Below are 17,540 nucleotides of genomic sequence, written 5' to 3' on the forward strand. Positions count from 1 at the left end.
GACAGAGTATTCTAATATTGTTTTTTTTTGTTTGATAATAAAAATTTGTACAATAAAAATTAGTATTCAATTTAAAAGACTAGCTAGTAGTTCACTTTTATGAAAACAAAAAGTTATATTATTTTCACTGACACTTTTGTGAGAAAGGGAGGAGATGTGTAAATGTCTAAATAGTTTTAAGTATATTAACTTATATAAGCGTATTGCATTTTTTTAAAAGTGTATAACACATCGGTACTCATCTTAATTAGTCTAATGCAATTAATTGTAGGATAACTTTGAAAGCTTTAATTGAAACCAAATCTATGCAGAGTGGGGGACAATGCATTTGTTTTAAGATACTCTATATATTTGAAAACAATAATGAAGGAGAATGCAATATGTGGTTGGTATATTTGAATTACTCAAAGATGTAAAATTTGGAAGAGGAGGAGGACGAGGCTTACCTCCTTCGACTACAATAATTTTTACCATCGGCAAATATGGGCAAAGAAGTTATAAATTTATTGAAAATTATATACAGCAATCCCTCGATTAGTGCGCCTAATGCGTTCTTTAAAACAGGCGCATTAATCGAATATAATAACCTATGGGAAAAAGTATAATTCGTTTCTCAAATTTCTTTTTTAAACCTTAATTTTTTTATAAAAGAATTAAGGTATGTCTCAGAGCCTAGTTAAAGGAAAACCATGAAGCTGAAAGACAATAAAACCTATTCAGAATATAAATTTTATTATTCTACTTCTTAACAAAGAATTGAGCTAACATAGTTTGGCGGGCATTTTGTTTCTTTTTTTCAAACAACCGACGGTATGGCCCTATTGCCTCTTCTGCAAATTTTACTGCTTCTCTCTTCATCAAGGTCAGCCTCTAAGCATTGCTGCTTAAAAACTTCGATTGTCCGAAAAATATTTTCAAATTGTTTCTGTGAAATCTCTTTTGGCTGACTATTAGTGGTTAAATTTTCTTCCTATTCTTCGGAATCTTCCCGCTGTGCATCTAAATTTAGCAGGTTAGAATCACTCAATTCTTCAGAATGAGATTTAATTAACTCTTGGACGTTATCATTGAAGGGGAGAAAGAAATGAAGGTCGTCAACACGCGAAATCGCGTGCTTTATAGATAAAATTTCCCAAGTTATACAAGCAAAATAGTTACCACTTTAAAAACTAAAATGATCATAAAAGAGAAGTTAATTTTCCGACGTGTAATAATAAACAACTCATCCCAGAAGACTTACCCTATTATTGGAATGGATTCTCCTTTTTGTGACATGCGCAGAAGTGTCAAAGGGTCTCGAATTTGTGGGCGTGCTATAGCAGACGACATAAATTTTGGCGGTAAAAATTTGGAACATAGTATACCTAGTGTACATAGAAATAGTGTAGTATGCCATTAAAAATAACTTTGTAAAATGTTTAAAATCGGTAACTAAATTATTTCATTCTGGTGAGTGATTTTTTTAAAATAGTAGCCAAAAAAATGTATAGATAGAAAATTTTTAAAATCTGTAACATTTATTTTTAAGATGTATATAGGTGCACTAATCGAATTTGGGTATCGGAAAAAAATGACGCACTAATCGAAAACGCATTAATCGAGGAATTACTATATTAAAAACTTAGCTATGTTATATATAAAAAAAAAACTTGCCTACCACTTCAGTTCGCACTTTACGCACACAAAACAGATAAAACTCAGAAAAGAAAAACAGTAACTCATGACAAATGACAAAGTTCAATTCAGCTGACAGCCTCAGAAGTCGAGCTCTGAGACAATAGGTGCTATTGTCTCAGAGCTCGACTTCTGAGTGGTTTAAAACTACTAGAACGCTAAAAATTTGACCCGCTGCGCCATCTGTACATCTTTTCAAAGGGCTCAAAGGTGTATTTTGAACTGACACCCGGGCTATCAACGCGAATGGGATGCAATGTTTACGTGTCGAAAAGTGTCCTCTTCATGAAGCATTAATCTATATTGTCATTTACTTTTAGGAATAACGCCAAGTCTGGAAACGATTAGGGGAGTCTTTAACGGGAATAAATGAAAAAATGTAATATGGGTGATATTGCTATTCACCCAAGATTGGATGAGCACCGCACACCTAACACACTCTAAATATTCGCCCCTGATATATGCATACATACATACATACATACCACGATATAATTGTCTGTCATTCTTATAGTATATAATAATTATTGGACCATAGATCTAGTAGTAATTTTTTTACCATCTAAGGGTTCGACTGTGCGTACGCGCGCATGCGCATGTGTTGCATGAAAGAAAAAAGACAGTCAACAGGTGAACCCATAGCAACTCGAGGAAAGTCATTCTCTGAAAATAGAAACGTGTTTCTTTCAGAGCTTTTAAGAAATCCGTCCACCCTGAGTAAAGAGTTATTGTCAATCGACGTTTTCCGAGTTGTGTCAAATGCAAATATTTAAGGCTTTCCTCATCGCAAACCTATGTCGTGTATATTAGAAGATGCTTAAATAAGCAAAACCATATATTTATTCGAGAATGCATATAAAAAGTGTCCTTTTCCTTCTATTTCGCATTTTCACGTTCCATGATTAGGATGTTAACGATTTTTTATTGCTATATTATAAAGGTACTATTTTTCCCTTTTAATAACAAACGTCCCTGGACTTCGCTATTGTAAAATGTTAAGGTTTTTTATGGATAATTTAAAACTCCCGCAGTTTTAATTTTAAAATGATTAAAAGTTGAATGCTTAATAAGTAGTAGAAGAAAAAAAAGTAGAAAGCATTTTAAGTCTCCAAATGATTCAATAAACATTACTCTGTTTAATTTCAGCAATAAATAGCAGTTAGCCTTCATCTTAGTAAGCCCAAGACATATCAGACTAGAAAGAAATACATTTATTAGTAGTTATCAAAGAAATAGCCATACGGCTTCATTTCGGCAATGTAAAATAAACAGAAACAGAGTTATATTAATGATCCAACCTTATTTCACAGCCGAATATATGTAGAAATTCGAATATTTGACCAGATAGCATATGAAAATACATTCCTCAGAATCGGAGTTGCCTTAGCTTGTACTACTTAAAAGATACGAGCGCTGTACGGGCGTCTGTATGTTTACCTTTTATTAGTGCTTTTTTCATAAAGGTTTATCTGGCCTAACCACTGTTTCCAACTGCTTGGTTCATCACTTCAGAGACCAGGCAGAAACCTCAAGAAGAAAAAAGATATATATGTCATTTACTGACAATATCTTTTGGATTTATTTTTTATTTCATATGGTGATACGACGGCCGTGAGTCTCTTTTAAGGAGAAGTATAGCACCATCTCAACCCCTCCCCCACCCTATTTTATCTGGACTCGGGACCGGCACAGCTGACGAATGAGGCCTATGGCCGGGAGGGACCGTTTTTAGGTATTCCTGACTGTAATCCTTGCGTGTTCACGGGGCTGGTTTGCCTGTTCTGGAAGACGAAAAACCCTCTACCGCCGTATGAGACCGACTAACTCACCTTTCGTCGAAAGAGACCAGATGGTGCATATTCGTCGTGTATGTCAATCTTTTAGTATACATGTTACACTAAAATTAAAAGCCAAATGCTTATTTTTCATAAAATTTCCTTTGAAATTACAATTTGGATGGAACTATAAACACCCAACGTGGAGAGAGTTTCTAGGTACCTTAATCCGATCCCATTAGTCTTCTTTATTTAAGTTTTGGTTACATTCCATTATTGAGTTAATTGATGGTTCATTATAATAAACCACTAGACCTCACAAAACATAATTTCTCTTTATCCTGCAAGTATATGTATATATAGGCCTGTGTAGCTCAGTGGAAGTGACGCTTACATCTTCTGCACTAAGCTGCCCAAAGATAGACTTACAGTTCAAGTCTAGTCGCCGAATGGAGAAAATTAATCTAAGCCTTTCCTGGACCGGTTCCCGAGTTAGTCGATTTCTGGCATGCTTGCCCGCCAGAGATCGACCAGGAAACTCGGATTTTTCGTTCTGTAAACTCAAGAAAATTGACTGTAGAATTCACATTATTTCGGACAGTAACATATCCTGTTAGGGTTAGGTACCAAGAGATGGCAACACTTGTTTGCTGGTCTCTTCATTGCTGGCAGCCTATAATTAGTGATAGACATGGGCCAACTATCCCTGATTGGCTACCAGTGGAGATTGAACTGCCCACTCAGTCTCCAAAAGCTAGATAGGGTTTAAAGGCCTCGCCTACTTCCTATAAGGGAATAAAAAGCGTTAGCGTATTATTATATTATCAGTGTGTGTGTGTGTTTAAAAAGAATTTCAGTTTTACGCTATTTATTTCCCTCCTGCAAACCTATATGACAAGTACCAGTTTAAAACAGGTTTTCATGCCAATTTCCAAAAATACGTTCTGCCCATAAATCGTTTTCGTAGAAAGCTATTACACAGATGTCGAATGGTATAAATGGCAAGTAAAGTAGTTTACAATTTTATTATCTACATAAAATTTACTATTTCCTTTCTCCCAGTGGTGATACAAATATACAGTTAGACCTGTAATCCCACCTTCAATCTCAGTCGGTATGGACGATGCTTTTTGGTTGAAAAGGGTTTGAACCCGGTTTTTGAAAGAACCGGGTTCAAACCCTTTTCTAAGACGTAAAAAAAACTTTATCAGAGCGTTTCAAATGAAGGCATGTTAGCCGGTTTCACACACAGGTGGAAGAGTTTTTTCCTCCTAGAAACTCTGAAGGAAAAATAGACAAACGGAAGAACACACGAAATTTGAAGTCATAGCACACAATGCTCATAGGATGAACTGTAACCGTTGTCAGGTTTATAAGAAGCCAAGTTAACTGGCCGTGACAGGCCATTGAAACTAACAGGAAAGGGAAGATAGATGGGGATAAGACCTTAGGCTATCTTTTGATCCAAAATCTTGATTCTACTTTTAATTAGTACTCCTGGTTTATGTAGCGTTTGCCTTATATCGCGACAAGACTTAAATTTGTTATCAACAAATGTATGGCAATCCACATTTCATTGTACGAAGCCAGAGGCCATATTTGGATCTGTTTTCAGTAGATATGTGATTTTTTGTTTCGTTGTAGGCCTCTATTTTTACAATTTTTTCATGCGATTTTTTCTTTCTCTGCAGTCTGACCGCATGAAGTGCTGTTTCGTGTAGTGGGTTTCACATTATCTAATTCGAATAATCTAATTTTTTAGCCCACTCACAGCATATTTCAGTAGCATGGGTGGCCTAAGGTTCGGATAATTTGGAAATTCTAAACTGTGAGACCAAACAAGGAACTTTTTTCCAAGCCATTTCCGCTTTCTAATAAGCTAGATGTGGTCTGGCACACCAGACAATGAAGATCATCTATCAATTATATTATTTATCGCTTACTTTACTATTTTTTGTAGTTTCAAAATATAAGTCTAAATATGAGTGTTTTTTCTTATAACTTAAATGTGTAGTAAGATGGAACCTCAGTAGATAACTGTTAATAAACAAAATATTCGGTTTATAAGGAATTTTAGAATCAAATGAGAAAAAATAATAAATTTTTCAAGAACAACAGGACTGAAAACTTAATCTTTATTTCTTAAAATATATATAATTAAAGACTCAGAAAATACCAGGTAATCAGCTCGTCCTGTTATAATATACGCAAGGACACGCCGAAATTATTGTTGTCAGAATGCAAGATAAGACTGATGTATTCCACTTGTGTCTAATAACATTAAATTAGAATTGTTTAATTTAATGTTATTAGAACGTGCATCTCTGATTGGCACGTACCCGATGATAATTTTATTAACATTAGGATTTTCTGTTTTCGCAGATGAAACTCCAGAGGTTGGTATGGGTGCACACCTTTGCTCTTTTCCTATTACTCTGCTACAGTCATCCTTGTTACTGTAATTCTACCATAGAAGGTGAGTACTGGAAACATATATTTCAGACGTTTCCGAAATGCATAAACTCAGCTAAGTACGTTCTTACCAAAAATGCTTTTATATTATATTTTATATTTTATTCCTATTATTTCATTCTTCAACAGTGACACATACCGAAAAAATACCATCTTTTCCTCACTCAATTTCTTCGTATAAAGATATGTGATATAAAAAAGACATGGTAAACACATAAAAATTTATTCCTATCGACTTTTCTTTAGGAAAAAAGAAAGAAAGAAAGAAATTTTTCTATTAAACATGACGAAACTGCTGACCTGGTTGGCCAAGCAGATAGCGTTTCTGGTCTCCAATTATCAGGTCGTGGGTTCGAATCCTACTTTGAGCATGGATGTTTGCTGCAAGTTTAATAAATTTCAACGAATCGAAGTTTAACTGACATACTGCAGAAACAAAACAAACAAAAAAAAATGGTCTTTAGTCAGAATAAATCTGAACTAGTGTGAGCAGATTTGATCTGGATTTTGAGATGAGCAAATCAGAGGCAAATAACAAACGCATATCAACTGTGTGCAATGTGGGCTATGGGAAGAGGTTAAGATAATGCCACTTATAAGAAGAACTTACGGGATGGATATTCGAGATATTTTTCAAAGGATTGAAGAAGAGGAGGTGACGAGATAAGCATATGAAGCAATCCCTAGAAATTGTATGAAGGTGTGGTAAGTACGGAGTGAGTGAGTAGAATGCGTTTTCGGATGAGGGTGGCGAGTGCTTAGATGGTGAATCATTTTAAGGCAAGGTAAAAAGATGTTTGTTTGATTACTTCGTTCCTTAGTTAATTCTCACGATGAATGTTTGACTCCTCCAGGAGGGATGTGTAGTAATAACAATTCAAAGTGCGAAACTAAAAGAACTATAAAGAACTGAGGTTTTGTAGCCACTACTTTTTTTAGAATGGCGATCCAATGTGTAACACTGATCTATAACTTTGGTTAAAGTTCTATGCTATTGCTAAGAATGGATACAATATACAGTAGTTAATACCTTACTATAAGAAGGATTCACGCATGAAACAGGGCCGACAACTGCAGTTACAAACGAGTGGTTTCACTTAAAAGAAATGGCAAACATGATTGTCACTATTTAAATTATTTAAATTAAGGGGATATTAAATCCCACATTGTTTCAAAACCGAATAAGAAACTCAAAGATCGGAATCAAAGAGTTTCATGCAATATAGTAAACTATAAAAGTATCGGCGGATACTAGCGTAAGCCAAAGCACGTAATACAAACTCGGGCAACTCGTGGCAAAGGTGGTTAGAGCTCTGATCACTGTTCTCAGTATTTCCCATAATTTAAAAACATATCTCCTACTTAAGTTATTTAAGTAATGATTGCCACTATTCTAAAGATATTTGATATAAAAATTGCCTACAAATTAAAAAAAAAAATTGTCTACACGAATTAGTAAAAGGCTTATCATGACTCGACAGCCGAGGCTGCTACATCCACTCAGGTACGTTTGAAAATTGACTGCGCCTGTGGCACGCGCGAAAGGCTGGTAAACCAATGATACATTTATACCCTGGGTGGACAGATGAGGATCAGATCATCCGAAAATTTCTCTGTAAACCAAACATGGCACTTTTTCAAGTTATTTTAGGTCTCCAGTAAGCTGAATAATGCCAACACCGTCCAGTGAAATTCATTTTTCTCCCAAAGACATTCACAAGCATTCACGTCACAGTGGGATTCAAATCTACAGTCTGCTAGTTGAAGATTGGAAACGCTATCCATTCGGCCAACTGTAACCCATGCGTAATAAAAATCAAGGAATGATATCAAATCATATTTGATTTAATATCATTCTTGATTCCAACAATCTGCCCTACACCCAAATCCTAATGATTATTACATGTTTTTTTAAGTTTTAGTTAACTGTTTAAAATAAGTTAACTAAAACTTAAAAAAAACATGTATTTTTATGTGTTTTTGTGATTACAGTGAAGGCAGTTATACTGTAGCCTATTGAGAACATTTTATCCATTCACACATGTTCAATCTATCTCTCTCTCTCTCTCTCTCTCTCTCTCTCTCTCTGGCTTCCAGTTTTCTAATTTATACTGAATGTCGCTTCCAAAGCGGACTGACTGATGAAAGTTTGATAATGACTAAAATTAGAGGACTCGTCCGTCGTTTACCCAGAAATGTTCGTATTTTAGAAGCGTAATGAGTGACCAAGAATTGGGAGGTTGTTTGACGTGCAGCAAAGTTTTCAAATTAAATTTATGACACTAATCTAATTCTGATTAATTTGCTCAGAATAAATTGACTAGATCCCACTATCTATACCAGCAAACGTTAACTTCCCAAGAGAAGAAAATATTTTAATTTCTTCGCTTTATACAGAAAATTGCAGCTGATTTTAACAAAAGCGAAAAAGAAAAAACATGGTTGATTTGCACGTGCTTCGTCCTCCCCCTTTTTTTTTTTTTTTAATGAGTTATTTCCTGGTATTCTAATGTCAACAACAAGCGATTCCGATTTCGTGTTTGCATTAGTAGAAATGTGTTCAAATAGGTGGATGTCGAGCTGATTGTGTCTGGTTTCAATGCCTCCACAGTGATCGTGCCACTTAAAATCTTCACGGTAAATGTACCGAACTTCAGTATAAAAGCGACAATGAAATCCTCTCAACGAAACAGACACTCCTACATTTATTGTCGTAGGGTTTTCTATTTTCACAGATGAAACTCTAGAGAAACACTATGGCAGTATCGGTGTACATCTTGACTCTTTTTATACCATTGTGCTCAGTAGGTAAGTATTTCTTTTAAAGGATTTTTAATGCTAATACATTCAAATGAAGGTCATTTTAGGAGACTCGAACGAAAGATTGCTGATAATAAATACATTCCGTGGTATTATAATTGTTAGAACTATCATCTATATTTCTATACTGCTATTAAAGACTGCGAGTTTAAGAATAGAATATGAAAATGTTTCGAGAGAATGAATTAAACTGTTGAATTTTCTTAAAGTAACATCAATCCGAAATAGAGGAAAAAAGGAATGAGGAGTTACGACTATTGAAGACGTCAATGCGCCTCTTACGCAGGTAGCACACAACGCATAAATATTATCAAGACATCTTTCAGGCATCTACTGAGAAAGAAAATATTTTTATTTTAAAGTATAAAAAGAGAAATATGTTCTCTTTAATATAGTGGCTGTAATTAATCTTGCCATGGATCAGTCTATCCCGACCCCGTCACTTGTCATTGGAATTTAATTACTGAAATGTATAAAATTTTCTGTTTCAACGTATTTTTTTAAATATCGAATATCACTTAAAAAAAAACACGTTAAAACAGAAAATTTTATACATTTTAGTGAACAAAGTGCTTGCTTTGAAGGTGTCTAATTAAATATTACAATTAAACTTTACGGTAAGCAGAAAACTTACTCAGTAATAGCAACAGCACAACTGCAACTGTTGATCCAATGATACAAATTAATAAACAATAAAAAGAATCGCGAAAACTAATTCATATTTCCAGTCTGATATGGTATTTAAAACCACTGCAATAGAATGATGATTTTCAAACCTAAACATTTCATTTCTCTTTGACATTTATTGACGATGCGGGATTTCGAACATCTGTCCAGAAAGAAACCGAACTTTTCGAAAATAGAAGAAACTAGTGGTGCCACCTGTTGTATCTTTTTGTTGTTGAAAGCGGCAACTTTCATTAGTGTGGTGTCAACTGTTTATGGCATTTGTTTCATTAGAAGCCGAGTTATAGTGCCAAGAGTGAGTGTGTTTTGACGAACGGTCGGTCGTCATGATATTCATGCTGTACGGGACGAATTCTTACTATCAATCGCTTCAAAACTTCGAGATAAAACTCACCATTGACCGTTTGGCCAGGCTGAACGAATTCTTTGTGGATAATGCACTTGGAATCGTAGAGACAAGTCAGCATTGTCTTTACCTTTGACTTCTCCAAGCGACTTTTTTTTTTTTTCGGATGGCTCTCTTCTGGTGGTCTCCACTCAGCACTCTGGAGCTTTGTTTCTGGCTCATACTCAAATCACCATGTTTCGATTACCAGTAATGATCGTTTCAAGGAAGTTTGAGTCCTTACGAGCGGTTTTAATGAGGTCCTTGCAGTGTTCAATTCGATACATTTTTTGGTCGTCGGTCGACTTGTGGGGAACAAATCGCGAATTCAGTTTATGAAGGCCCAAACTCTCGGTCAAAATGTTGTGCGCAGTTGATTTTGGAATCCCCAATTCATCTTCAATCAATCTCAAGGACGATTTCGGGTTTTCTTTGATGAAATCACGCACTTTTTGGATGTTAACTTCGCTCAATCCAGATTTTGGACATCACCGGCTTTTCGTCGCCCTTAAGCGTCTCACGACCACTTTGAAATCTCGTAAATTTGAGTACGGGATAAGCATTCATCACCTTATGCTTTTTGAAACATTTGATGCGTTTTGGTAAAACGTTTGCTAAGTTTAACACAAAAGTCAATCGCAGCTCACTGTTTGAAACTCATTTTCCGACCGTTCGTCAAACACACTGTCACTCTTGGCATTATAACTCGGCTTCTAATGAAACAAATGTCATAAACAGTTGACACAACACTAATGATGGTTGCCACTTTCGAGAACAAAAAGGATACAACAGGTGATGCCACTAGTTCTATTTTGGAAAAGTTCGGTTTCTTTTTGGACAGAGGGTGTACATTGACTCTCTCGTGTAAATTCGCACCAGGCTATAAAATTCATCTACCTTCTAAATACTTTGACAAACATCTGTGACACAGTGAAATTTGAACCAACAAATTCTAAACTTAGAGTCGAATGAGATATCCGTATGGATTCATCCATTCGGATAACCAGACTAGTTACTTTATACACTGGTGGTTGAGAACGGCCAAAATTCAGTAATGGTTACATGTCACAGCTCTTTTATGAACCGTTAGTGAAATACGCACTTCTGGATCTGTTGTTATGAATATGAACAGAGTTATGAATAGGATAAGAATACCAAGGCATAGGAAGACTTCTTCTCTTCGTCATCAATATTACAATTGCACCACTCACTCTTCAACGACTAACTTTTCTTTTCTTTTCTTTTCTCTTTTTTATAACACATTTGTGTTATCAATTAGTGAGCGGTTGCATTGCAAACCGTAACAATAATTGAATGAGATATCTTACGTCCATACATCTAAACAGCGCAGTTACTATAAGCATAAATTTAAATGGATTATTACAATATATTTTTACTAACTCTACAGTTTTTGCAGGGCCGTTACTGTTCAGATTTAAGGGAACCTACCTAGTACAGTTTTACTTTATTGCTTGTGTAGCTCAGTGAAAGGCGTGTTTGCACTCCCCAGCCAGCGCTAAACCGCCCCAAGACAGACTTCGAGTTCAAGTCTAGTCGCCGACTAGAGGAACTTTTACTAAGCCTTTTTTCGACCGGTTCCCGAGTTAGTCTATCTCTGGCACGGGCAAACGGGTTTTTTGTCCCGGAAACTCAAGTTTTTCATCCTGTAAACTCAAGAAAATCGACCATAGAACCCACAATATTTCAGACATTAAAAATATTGTGTTAGGATTAAGGACACGAGATGTCGACACTTGTTGTGCTGTATCTTCACTATAGGCTGATTAATTAGTGATAGCCTTGGGTAAGCTATCTCTGATTGGCTACCAGTGGAGATTGAACTGCCCACCCAGTCTCCAAAAGTTAGATAGGGCTAAAACGGCCTCACCTACTTCCTCTGAGGGAATAAAAAGGCGTTAGCTGATTTTGTTTGATAAAAATCTTCAAGACACCAGTGTGCCCCACAAAGATCTAAGCGACAATATTTTAATGTCTGCCGAAGTAATGCCTATAGAAGTCAAGTCTGTAACTCTCATTGCACCATACACCACAAAGGGCGATAGTAGCATTAGTGAAATGAGGAGCTGCCCCAAACTCCTCTTCAATCTGTTGAGCAAGATCTATATTCTGCCCATAATATGAGACCTTGTTTCTATGACTGACAACACGTGGACGCCCATTATCCACTATCTGTGCATTCATAACCCAACTCTTTCACCATTCTTTGCAGTTACCGTGTTTGCCGACGTATAAGACATATCCCCTTTTTTGTACACATTTATTAGGAAAAAACTTTATCATTGATATAACAAATTTATAGTATTCCAAATATAAAGTAATAAGTAGGTCTACTTTCAACAGATACCTAATCTAACTAGGAAAGAGTACCCGCCTTTTAATGTTATTCGTCAAAACTCAGAAATTCATCTCCAGAGCTGAATGAAGAGACACTTGAAACCTCTTCTAAATAAGAATCTGAGTACTCATACAACAAATTGTCCTCTGTACCATCCAGTGCATTACTAATGCCACACTTCTTAAATGATTTAACCACTGTCTCAATTTTCGCAGCATCCCAAGAAGCTTTGACCCACTCACAAAATTGCGAAATGCTAGGCCTCTTCCTTCTTCCTGATAGCGTAACATCAAAATCTGAAGACTGCATCTAGTTGTTCCACTTCTCCTTCATAAATCCCTTAAATGGTTTATTAATACAGACATCTAAAGGTTGAAGCTGACTAGTTAGACCTCCTGGAATTACAGCTGAGTGTTCGATTCCTTGAGTTTAATTTTAACATCTTCTGTTCTGTGAGAACGAAACTGATCCCATACTAGCAGGACAGGTTTCTTCAATAGTCCACCAGGGCGCCTAGACTAAACTTTATCTATCCATAACTTCATTCTTCCCCCATCCATCCAACCTTTTGCGTGAAAATGTACAAACACTCCTTTAAGCAGTTTTTCCTTGGGTAGCGTCTTCCTTTTAAAAATCAATAGTTGTGGCAATTTTGTAGAAAATTTACAGAAATGAAAGTAATAAAAAACTGTGTATCGGCGTATAAGACACACCCTGTTTTTCAGACCTATTTTCAAAAAAAAAAAAAAAAAGTGCGTCTTATACGCCGGGAAATACGGTAAATCGGGCTTTCTAATACCAGCTGTAGTCCTATAGTGTGGTTGAACCAAAGTCTCCCAACCTTTGTTTTTCAACCGGTTATTTAATATGGAGACCACGGCATCATGCCGCTTCACCTGAATACCACGAGTTCGAAAACTCGTGGTATTCAGGTGTTGGGCAATATGAGAAAGGGTTTCACTGTAGTGGCAACCTACCCTACAACATATGTCACCTCTACGGTCGCTGGTTGTGCCGGCTCTCGTGGGCAGGGCATTGATCCTAGCATGATTAAGTCAATAAATTCGTAACCAAGTAAGAATCTAGTACCTTTCCGTACCCATTGATGCTGGGGGTATGGAAAGACTAACTAGATTAGATCCATAAAGTGATGCACCATCAACAGAGCTATATCGTTATGTAGCTCTTTTCTTATGCTCGGCTATGCAATCTCTATCAGTCGACCTTAATAGTTGGTCCACCCTATAGGACACCGAGGGTCTTCCTGGATAATAGGACAACGAAATGCATCTCTGCAAATTTGAGAAGTGGATATTTCTAATTTCTTAATTCTATTATAACGGAGGAGTGGGATAAGCCAGCGGAGAGAAAGGATATCAAGTCCGCCGTCCTTCACCATGGCATGAAAATAGTCAACAGGAGTATCTAAAGGAAACCTAAGCCATGAACGAACGGCAGAGCGAATAGCCTTATCAATACGGGATAGTACTGAGACATCGGTACGCTCGAGTATCAACTTATGATAGTACCTAGGGAGCAAATAATTTGAAAGAAGGAAAAGCATTTGCTGGGGTTTGAGAGGAGCTTTTCTTAAAGATGACAAAGCATTTTCTAAAGAGAAGGGAATAGAAGACCGTCCTTGTGGTGTAAAGAAGATATCTCCATCCTCCAGGACAGTAAGGCAATGCAATGGCCTATCGTGCAGGAAAAACCTCAAGATTTTCGACCTTTAGCTTGTTGTCACGCCCCGAAGGGACAAGTGCTAATGAACAGGACATCTCTACGTTTATGGTAAGACCTCTAACATGAAAGAAGTCGACTGCCCGGTTAAGGAGTTCCTGCAGGCTTACCTTAGTGGAGGCCACGAGAAACTCTACAGTTTTGCTAACTGTTACGGTTCGGATTTAAGGGAACCTACCTAGCCCAGCATTTATATCATGCAGCCCTGCTGCTTTTTATTTTAATTTCGTGATCATTATGACCGTCTCTATACTTCATAGAGCCCTTTGAATTCCAGTATTTGGTTCAAACCGTTCAGAAGATTATAAACCGTCGTAGAGTTTATAATGTTCTATTTTGTAATATTTTTATTCAATTTTACTTATAACATATACACACATTCTAATTTTGTCATAGAAACATTTCATCAGCAAACCATTATTTATGTTATGTATATCGTTTTCTACGGTGCTTATGAATCAGGCCGACAACAGATTTGGCTACTTTTTTACTTTATTTTATTTGTAGTTTATTTCATCTTTTAGTACATTCTGACACAAGACATATCTATTGGATAATCGCAAATAGGAAAGACAAACTTTCATTTTCTCCTTAAATTGTCTTTCATTTCCTTGTCTTAAATCTTCAGATTATTTCTCATACGAAATTTACTTTTCCTATCTTTAATTTCGTTTACTGTTGCCTTTATCTTCTTTTTCCATTCGCCAACATTTCGAAATGCATTTGTCATTTTCGAATCAAGAAAAGTAGCAACTGACTTAATTAATATTGACATCCGGTTTTACATGTGAGGCCTTTTATCTTTTAACACTTTCATTGCCAAGCTGAAAATTGGAATTTCGTGTGGTGGCCAACTTTTTTTTATTTTTTTTATTTAGTTAACGACGTCCAGGCGATAACGCGTTATCGGCCGTTTGGTGAGAACTCGCATCGCGTGATTGGCAATGAACGTGTTAAACAATCAACACGTCACGAGGTACCCAAACTTTTCACACTGGCACCCCTAAATAAGTTGTCTTAATTTTTGCGACTCCACTTCCTTTAATAATTAAAAAAACTTATTAGATTAAATTTCCAATTAAGTAAATTATAAACGCTGAGAGTTTTTTGATGAAATTTTTATAAGTGCTACTTTATGTGAAATAAATATTTTATCCATCATGGAGCGTCAGTACAGGTCTGTGGAAATAGCGCTAGACCACCAGAAGAACTTTATCTAGGCTTTTTTATTTTATTTTTTATTTTATTTTTTCAGTCGGTTTCTGAGTATATTGATCTTTCACACAGGCAAGCAGTATGTTCTCATGGAAATTGTAGTTTATAATACATGCCTTATATATAAACTCCACCTTCACACCATTCACAAATATGTATGGTCTTAGTTCCAAACACTCAACGATGTTCATTGCCATTTCCAATCTGCAAAACCACACCCCCAATTTCCTTGTATAAACACCGAAATGTCAGTTACTCATCTCAGGCCATTTTATATATATATATTGTTTGCGTTTGGCAGGATTTTTTTTCTTTTTTTTTAATAAACAGTATATACATTGAGAGCACTGACATTAATCATCTGTCAATTAAATCTTCCTCTAAAACGTTTGAATGAAGAATTAATTTCATATATCAACTATTAAAATACAAAGAAACAGTTAAGCTATGAAACTCACGGTTTTCGAACAAGATTTAGCACATAACATTTTGTGAGCCAATTTTAAGAATTTATTCCGTTGTATTTATTTATTTATTTTTTTCCGTTGGGCTTCATTTTGACTAATTATTTTTAATGCTTGATCGCAGCCAATATTTCCTATTTATTCAAAGTTAGTTTGAAATTACGTCATGGTAGTGGAGGTGTCGGTGCAATGGCTGACACCTCACCATTATTTAGAAATAATGGTGAGGTGTTGGCCATTGCGCCGACAACCTCCACCATCCTCACCATTATTTCTAAATCAATTTATAAACATTCAATGACTTATCCTGATTATATATATATATATATGATTGCTTTTTAATATTTCGTTCGTTATTGTGCAGGAAGAACGGATGCGACTGGCAATGCCGATTTCCTAGTGGATGAATTCATTAACGGCTTGAAGAATGACTCGACGATCAGGAATAAGTTTGATCCTCTTAAAATACCTGACGTGACTTATGGATCCATCAAAACTTGGAACGGTTTCGTCTACGGTCTAAGCAGTATACATCGCGATGGACAATGCACGTTACTAGGTGGTGATAACGGAAATTTCACACTAAAGTTGAAGTTAGCAGTAAAGAATCTCAAATTTACGTTAAACTACGAAATTAATAAGATCATCACATTTGACGGGGATGTCAGAGGTAAAGTGGATTCAATACGAATCGATGGGACAATAATTGCAGACCCGGAATGGCAAAACATCTTATGCAGTATACGAGTGAGAGAACTTGCAGGATTAGAAATAACCTACATTAACGGATTGAGTTTTCTTTTTAACTGGTTGCTGAAAATAATAGTCAATCACCTAGCAAACAAGCATCGAGACGAAATTATCAGCGCACTGGAAACCAATTTAAAAGAATTCCTACAGTCCAAAATTAAAACTCTTATGTAATTTTAAGGAGAAAAATAATCCTAAAAATGTTTGTTTTTGTCCTTCCGAAACTATGTTAATAAAAAGTGGGTTGAAAATCGAAGTTCCATCAAGATGGAAATATTTATATTGAATTGCATACAAAAGAAAGCATTCCGATTTTTATCTTTAACACGTTCATTGCCAAGCTGAAAATTGGAATTTCGTGTGGTGGCCAAATTTTTATTATTTTTTTATTTAGTTAACGACGTCCACGCGATAACGCGTGATCGGCCGTTTGGTGAGAGCTCGCATCGCGTGATTGGCAATGACCGTTCATTGCCAAGCTGAAAATTGGAATTTCGTGTGGTGGGCAATTTTTTTTTTAATGTTTTTATTTAGTTAGCGACGTCCACGCGATAACGCGTGAACGACCGATCGGTAAGAGCACGCGATATCGCGTGATTGGCAATGAACGTGTTTCTACAGATTTAAATTGTAATATGTCGATTTTATCTAAAATTTAGGTTGTTTTTAAGTTTCAGTCCTTTATAATTTTTTTTTTTTTAAGTTTGAGATTATGATTTATTTTGAATGTTTTTTAAACGTTCTTGGAGTTTATTTCTTAATCTAATATTTACAGAGCATTTTATCATTCACTATGGATATTTTATCATTTAAGAAAATAGTAAATGGTAATGAAAAATAAAGGTGTGGTCTGTGCAGTAATTCAGAAACTTCAGATATGGATCATGGACAACTAGCTGTATTACGCACGATATCGTGACATGCAACTACGATGACTCAGATGTGTTTTAACACCGCTATAGTCTATTCGTCTGCGTTTAGTTACCCAAGAGGTTCAACTTGGAAAGGGATTTGTGCACATTTAATTTTCACGAAATTCTGGCGTCTCCTTTTAAGAAAGCTTTGCTTAAATTAGGAGTACATAAATCAGACTAATGTGGACCACCTGGCAGTTTAAATTGAAATTGATTGCACCGCAATGTCAACTTTGCATTACGATAGTTGTTAATACAATTTAATGCGCCGTATTAATATAACAAATA

At 35.9% G+C, this 17,540-nt stretch overlaps 1 protein-coding gene across 1 annotated transcript in view; it reads right to left on the reverse strand.

The window, feature by feature from the left end:
- Window positions 1-17,540, reverse strand: part of LOC150100274 (HHIP-like protein 1) — a 159,669-nt gene that overhangs the window by 58,095 nt on the left and 84,034 nt on the right. The window lies entirely within an intron of this gene.

The sequence above is a fragment of the Typopeltis vanoorti genome, chromosome 13, assembly GCF_054136105.1.
Source record: "Typopeltis vanoorti isolate ZY-2024b chromosome 13, IOZ_Tvanoo_1.0, whole genome shotgun sequence".
NCBI lineage: Eukaryota > Metazoa > Arthropoda > Arachnida > Uropygi > Thelyphonidae > Typopeltis > Typopeltis vanoorti.